Source organism: Mobula hypostoma, chromosome 2 (genome assembly GCF_963921235.1).
Source record: "Mobula hypostoma chromosome 2, sMobHyp1.1, whole genome shotgun sequence".
NCBI lineage: Eukaryota > Metazoa > Chordata > Chondrichthyes > Myliobatiformes > Myliobatidae > Mobula > Mobula hypostoma.
Genome location: NC_086098.1, coordinates 98,591,011 through 98,599,111, shown reverse-complemented (window position 1 = coordinate 98,599,111; position 8,101 = coordinate 98,591,011).

Below are 8,101 nucleotides of genomic sequence, written 5' to 3'. Positions count from 1 at the left end.
GTGTCACAGCAACAACCTTGCACTCAGCATCAGTAAGGCCAAGTGATTGATTGTGGACTTCAGCAAGGGGATGTCAAGATAAGGCACGCCCCGTCCTCATCGAGGGCTCAGCAGTGGAAAGGTTGAGTAGCTTCAAGTTCCTGGTGTCAGCCTCTCAGACGATCTATCCTGAGGCCCAACATATTGATGAAATTGTGAAGAAGGCACACCAGTGACTGTACTCCATTAGGAGTTTGAGGAGATTTGGTATGCCACCAAAGACTATAGCAAATTTCTACAGATGTATAGTGGAGAGCATTCTGACTGGTTGCATCAACGTCTGGTATGGGGGTACCAATTCATAGTATTAAAACAAGCTGCCGAGAGTTGTAAACTTATCCAGCTCCATCATGGGCACGAGCCTTCCCACCATGTGGTTATCTTCAACATGCCGTGCATCAGTAACACAGCATCCTTCATTAAAGAAGGACCTGGCCTCTGCTTATTACAGGTGTCCCCCGCTTTTCAAATGTTCGCTTTACGAAACCTCATTGTTATGAAAGACTTACATTAGTACCCTGTTTTCGCTTTCAGAAGGTGTTTTCACTGTTACGAAGAAAGGCAGCTCGCGATAAAAAATCAGCGCGCGAAAAAATCAGCGCGCGATAAAAGGCAGCGTGCACCCCGAGCAGTCGCTCTCCCCCGGATTCGGAACGGCAGTGCTTTAACATGTTGCATTGAGCAGCCGTTAGCAAGATGAGTTCTAAGGTGTCGGAAAAGCCTGAAAGAGTAAGAGCGTTACACTTAGCGTAAAATTAGACATAATTAAGCGTTTCGATCGTGGTGAACGAAGCAAGGACAAAGCGAGTTTGGCTTGTGGAACCTGACAAAGGTGATGTTGAAGAGGTTTTGGCATCTCATGACCAAGATCTGATAGATGAAGAGCTGATGCAATTGGAAGAGGAAAGGATAACAATTGAAACCGAATGCAGTAGCGAAATGAACATGGAGCAACTACGTAAGCTTTTCGCTGCAATGATGAAATATGACTTTAATTTTGAAAGGGTACATAGGTTTAGGTGACACTTGCATGATGGTTTGAGTGCTTACAAACAACTGTATGATAGAAAATTGCGCGAGGCTCAGCAGTCAAGCAAGCCTTCCACATCAGCCACAGCAGGTGACGAACCTCGACCTTCGAAATCGAGGTGGGCAGTCATAGGAGAAGATGAGCTGCCTGCCCTGATCAACGATGAGGTGACACCCCCGTGTCCCATCACACCAACCCCCGGGTCCCAGACAGATGCTGTACCGATTCGCAGAGAATGCAGCAGTAGCCGGGAGGCACACGGCACATCTTTTAGAAAAAAGCTGAAATAAACATGCTAATTAATTAGGTGCCGCCTAGCACGTAATTGTCGGCCCAGATCAGAGGCGATGTAATCGGAAGTCAGCACTGATCTGGGCCGACAATTACATGCCAGTCAGCACCTATATAATTAGCATATTTATTTCGGCTTTTTTCTTAAAGATGTGCTGTGTACCTCCCAGCTACTGCTGCATTCCGCATGCTTCACGGCAATGTATCGCTCAGCGGCGTGGAGGGTGGGGGCCACTGCACCACCCAACCTGCTACGACTCAGCCTAACACACCCACCATCAGTGTGCTCGGCACTGTCTTCCCGATTCCCGTAAGTGATACTACACTGTACATACATTATTTCTACTTTATATAGGCTGTGTATTTTTACATGTTATTTGGTAGATTTAGCAGCTTCATAGTTTAAAGGTTTCTGGAGAGTGCGTTTATGCCAACAGCGCTTGTGTGAGATTTTCTGCCGGGAGTGCTTGTGTGAGATTTTCGCTTCAGATATCTGTGCAGGCAATCATTGTAGAGAAGTATTTCTACTTTATATAGGCTGTGTATATGTTAATGTTATTTTAGGTTTAATGTGTTATTTGGCATGATTTGGTAGGTTATTTTTGGGTCTGCGAACGCTCACAAAATTTTCCCATATAAATAAATGGTAATTGCTTCTTCGCTTTACGACATTTCGGTTTACGAACCATTTCATAGGAACACTCTATCTTCGGATGGCAGGGGAAACCTGTACTACCATCAGGAAGGAAGTACAGGACACACACTCAATATTTCAAAGTTCAAAATTCAAGGCTCAAAGTACTTCTATTATCAAAGTATATTTACTATATACAAACTTGTGATTTGCCTCCTTACAGGCAGCCACAAAGCAAAGAAACCCCATAGAACCCATTAAAAAAGACCTTCAAACACCTACTCTGTAAAAAAATAAATCCTGCAAGCAACAAAAGTAAGCAAATGACATTCAGAACAGAACTGATGTTCTCAAAAGTTCATTTTCGGACTTCCCATCAGATTTCAGATTGGCCCACTAAATATGCCTCATAATTTTGCTCTCTTTTGCATTATTTATTTATATTTTCTGTATTTTTTATTGTAATTTACAGATATTTTCATGTATTGACCTGTACTGCTGCCGCAGAACAACAAATTTAACAAAGTACATATGTCAGTATAATAAACCTGATTCTGATTCTGATTCCCCCACCTTGCCCCATTATATTTCCCTCATCAACCGCAGTGAAGGCAGATCCTTGAAATGTTAGTGCTCAGGGGTATTTACTGCGACACATGATTATGAAATAAAATTGAACTAGAATTTGTATCTCTTCAATTTATTCCTGTTTCAACTCCTGAAAGGTTTTTGATGGCCAGTTCTGTTTACCCATAAGGTTTTCTGTGGTTTTATCCAGGATATGGAGGGATTACGTTGATCATGAAGCAGGTTTATGTAGGTAGGCACAATATTGTAGGTCAAGGGGACATTATTGTGTTGCACTGCTCTCTGTTCTTTGTTCTATCTTCCATGTTATGTGGTAAAGATTTTATCTGCCCAAACACAAAGGCCCATTATAGCGCACTATACTATAATGTTTGAGCTGCAATATTAGTAACCAGAAGCTTCGATGGTTGATCTGGAGACATGAATTTGAATAGCATCTTATGGTGACCTTTAATAAATCTGGAGTAATAGGCTAATATATGTAACGTGACCAGAAAAACATGGGATTCTTGTAGAAGACAATTGGTTCATTGATATCCCTCAGGAAAGGAAATCCAGTCTGAAACTAAGTCCAAATTGATCCTTATACTTAATTCTTAACTACTGTCTGAAACGGGAGTCCAAGTTCAAATGGCTCTGTTTAATATCAGAGGATGTATACAGCATACAACCTGAAATATTTGGTCGTCACAGACATCCACAAGAAACAAAAGAACTCCAAAAGAATGAATGACAGAAAAACATTAGAATCCCAAAGCCCCCTCTCTCCCTCCCCCACTCAAGAAGGAGTAAGCATCAAAGCATCGATCACCACCTCCCCCCACCCATTTCAGCAGAAAGTGTCAGCACCCACCGCCCACCAAGCACTAGCAAAGCCCCCAAAGGAAGACAATGATCTGCAGTCAACAAAAACTACTGCTTACCCGACAGTTCAACACGCCACAGGCTCTCTCTCTGACTCTCTCTCTCTCACTAACAAAGGACAGAGGGATGTCACCCATTTCACAGTGGAAGGGGAGAGCAACGATACTACAGTCTGCTGAATTGCTTCTTATTCCAAGATTCTCTGACTCGATAATCGGCAGCAAACTCTCCCTACCATCCAGAGAAAGAAAGTGTGATTGCTTGACTACACAGACCTCCGCCCGTACATCCGCCGCAGCGAAAACCTGAAGTTCATTCTCCTGCGACACCTCAGTTGGCAACAACAGCCTGGAATCAGTTGTCCACAGGATTAAGCAGGGTCACACCCCAGAGGCGCTATCTTCCAAACTACTTAAAGCTGTTTGGGGCAATTAAGTACAGGCAATCAATATTGTCCTTTCCATAGTTGCCATAGGAATGAGCCAAAGAAAAGCCAATCACATCATTTTCTCCTGGATAATTTCAAAATTAATCACCAAACCTTTCCCCACAGGACTCTTGGTATTTTATAGATAGATTAGATTTCAAAGTAAACAGTTTGCTTATCATTTCATATCTGCAGACGAAGGCATACAATAGACAGTAGACAATAGACAATAGACAATAGGTGCAGGTGTGGGCCATTCGGCCCTTTGAGCCAGCACCGCCATTCACTGTGATCATGGCTGATCATCCACAATCAGTACCCCGTTCCTGCCTTCTCCCCACATCCCTTGACTCCGCTATCATTAAGAGCTCTATCTAATTCTTTCTTGAAAGTATCCGGAGAATTGGCCTCCACTGCCTTCTGAGGTAGAGCATTCCACAGATCCGCAACTCTCTGGGTGAAAAAACACTGGGCAATATTTAAGTATCCTGGCAGATACAAGCATCCATTTGTCGCTGGTGCCTACATGCCATAAACTCTGATCTTTGTTGAAGGGTTAAAATGAACCCTTCAGTGGGACAAGTTGAGAAAGATAACAATTACGATATATATTTAAAAATTGCTTCAAGCTGCTTTGTGCAGAGCCATTTTACATTGATGACAATTAGATTATATATATTTATTCTTTGGCCACTTCAGTGAAAAATGCACTGTAGGATGCATTCTTTGAAAACTGCAAATATTAAGAAACTGAAATCAACAAAATTTGCAACTGATTAAAAAATGTTTCCAAATCTTTCATTGAGCTAACAGTTTCAACCGGCCAGATGCAGGGACAGTTTTGATCTCCAGCACTCCATCCAGAGACTTGCAACTACATGACAACTTATGAAAAGATAAAGGGGATTTAACTTGGTTAAAGTTATTTGTACTTCTCTTTTACTTAACTTACTCAAATCTAGTAATTGATTTATCTGGCCACTAACATTTTCCATCATTATTTTAAATTAACCCAAAATCTATCTTTTTCAGAATAGTGTACGAGGAAATGATCTTTTGCTCTATTGACAGGCACTTTAAATGTAATTCTCAGTCCAATACCACCCTGATATCTGTCCCCAGTCTTCTGTTAGAGTCCAGTTTTGGAAGCTTAAGAATAACTTTTTTCTTATTAAGCTAAGACTTCTCAGACTCAGCAGTTTCAAGTGATGACAGCTGCACCCAATTTTATTTTACATGGAAGCTGTTGATGATAATTCTTCCATTGCCATTTGGATTTGCTACTGTTTTGACATTCCATCTTTGGTTATTTAAACCCCCCTTTCTTCTACCATATAAGTGACCTTTCCTTTAATGATCTGTCAGTCCTCCATTCCTCATTCATCAACCCTGCATAAAACCTATTCTGTATTTAAGTTCTTTCAATGCTATTGAACAATCATCAAATTCAAATGTTAACTGTTTATTCCCTCCACCTCAGGTACTTGAACATTCACTGTGTTTATCAATCCAACTGTAGGATAATATAATGGGTGACAGATGACACATATTTTTCATAATAGAATCTGTTGGACATAATTCACATACATCATCATTGAGTTCAGTAGGTTCAATAGGTTCAATTTAATGTCAGAGAAATGTATACAATATGCATCCTGAAATTCTTCGTGTTCACTTTAAGAGATGGTGTTTGGCGTAATGATGTCAGTGTAAGATGACTGCTTTCGATTTGTTTGGAATGGAAGTAAAGGGCTGCAGCTTTTGTCAAGCACGTAAAGAGACTCTTGCATGTTTTATTCACAAAATCCTACACTGGTGACCTTGACACTTTCAGACTATTTCAGAGATACTCAATGACATGTCAAGCAATGCAGTCGCTTTGAAGCTGCCGGAATTCTGGAGCGACACACTATCATGTGGTTTGCACAGGTGGAAGCCCGTTCACACTGCGAGATATCACCATAAACAGTATCAAATTTTACGACATTGTATCATCGCAAAGTAGTTCCACCGCGGCTGGACTGGTGAGAAGACCCACCTGCACGTGATAAATTTTTGTGTCTGAGTGGTATGACAAGTTGCACTCCTTGCCCGGCCTATGTGACAGAACTAATGACCACACTCTATCTCTCCTGGGCAATCACCATCCTTCTTTAATTTTTAAAGAGCTCTCTATGTATCAAATCCCTGTTCAAATTGGCATAGCCCTCGCTAATATACCCATGAAAGGCAAAAGAAAGCTTGCTAAAATGGCCGATAGTCTACATTCAACCAGGCAGAGATACATTGCTCCTCCTCCTTTCCCTGTCCCAATAAGCTCTGTCAGCAGATCTTCCAACAGACTCATGCATGTGTAACATGGGCACATAAATGAGTGTGCTGCCAGCTTCGCCCACAGCTTATAAGGCAGAGAGCAATACAACCTCACCGGAGACCACCAATGGTGTCACATAAGTCACCAATTATGTGACTTATGTGACACTTTGCTTCAGTGGTTGACACTACACATGGGACTTTGCCTTGGCAAAAGTTGCTAGACCTCTGCTTTGCGCAGATTTCCTATGTGCCAAAGAACTGTTGGTAGATCTTAAGAACTGCAGGCTAATGGATGTAAAGGACTTTGGTTTGTTACCCTATGCCTCCAGTGCATTCCCCTCTAGCTCATACAACACCACATGTGAATTCACATACCTGCTGGGTGAATTCCCAAACTTCACCAAGCCCACATTTTCCACCACAGTCACAAAGCCTGGGGTCGAGAACCACATTTCCACAACTGGCTCGCTGGTCCATCCCTGTGCACATAGACTGGACACAGAAAAGCTGGCCAGCACTAAGGATGAGTTTGCTAACATGGAAATGCTTGGCAATGTACACAGGTCAAATAGCCCTTGAGTTTCACCCCACCATGAGGTCCCCACCATGAGGTGGTTGTTGTCCTTGCTGCGATTACTGTCACCTTAATGAGGCCACCGCCTCCAATCGTTACCCTATCCCACGTATTCAAGATTTTTTGGCATATTTACACGGAAAGATAATTTTTTAAAAGTGAACAGTCAGGGGCTACCAGCAGGTGCCTATGAATGCTAAGGATGTTCCCAAAACTGCTCTTATAATCCCATTTGGTCCATTTGAGATTCTGCACATGCTGTTTGGGCTAAAAAAATGCAGCACAGACTTTCCAGCAACTAATGGACTTTGTGCTAAAAGACATAGATTTTCATTTTGTTCACCATATGTGTTGCCACCACACCCAAAACCAAACATTTATCACATCTCCATACACTTTTGAAGCGCTTAAGCCAACTTGGGCTGATTATTAACCCTGCTAAATATCAGTTCAGTTTCTCTACTATTGACTTTCTTAGCCACCGCATCTCCACAGAAGGTGCGACACCCCTGCCATCAAATGTTGCTGTTATTATGGACTTGCCCCTGCATGCACTACCAAAGCACTGCAAGAGTTTTAAGGTATGGTGAATTTCTATCACCACTTCATTCCATGAGTACTAATCCTATGATCCCCTAGAATAGGGCCCTTAAAGGCAGTGCCTCTATTTACATGCTTGAATGGCCATCAGACAGGACCAGAGCTGTAGGTGCCATGCAGGAACACTCAGCCACCCACCAAAAGCTCCCCCTCTCTGAGAAGAAGAACAGCATGTCTGACCCCAAACTTCTCAGTCTCTGCCTGGCCATCCACCATTTTTGTTCTCTACTGGAGAGTTGGCATTTCACAGCATTCATTAACCATAAACACGTGGGATTCATTTAATTACAATAGGTGGAACATCTCATGGCAGTTGGGATCATTTTGTGTCTCAGAAGGACCCTCACACTCCATAGGATACCTGATGGTTTAGGTCTCTCCTGGCTTCATCCAGCACTCATGAAGTAACAGGGAGAAGTCTTCTCAGATTATCAAAATCCAACCTTTATTTGGGGAAGAGACTCACTGGCTTCAAACAGGTGTGTTCACTGCATTATCAATAGGACAGATCGCCAATTTGATGAACATACTCCTGATGATTCCCCCAGATGCCACACAAGATGAATGTAATTCAAACAGCTTCTAGCTAATATTTAATGTAAAATTTACATTTAATTGGAGGCTGTGGTTGAAACAAATTTTGGAAGCCGAGAAGGAAAATAGATGAGAATTTGTGGAACAATCATTGCATGCACTGAAACTGTGACACATGTAGTGAATATACAGGGGACCCATGAT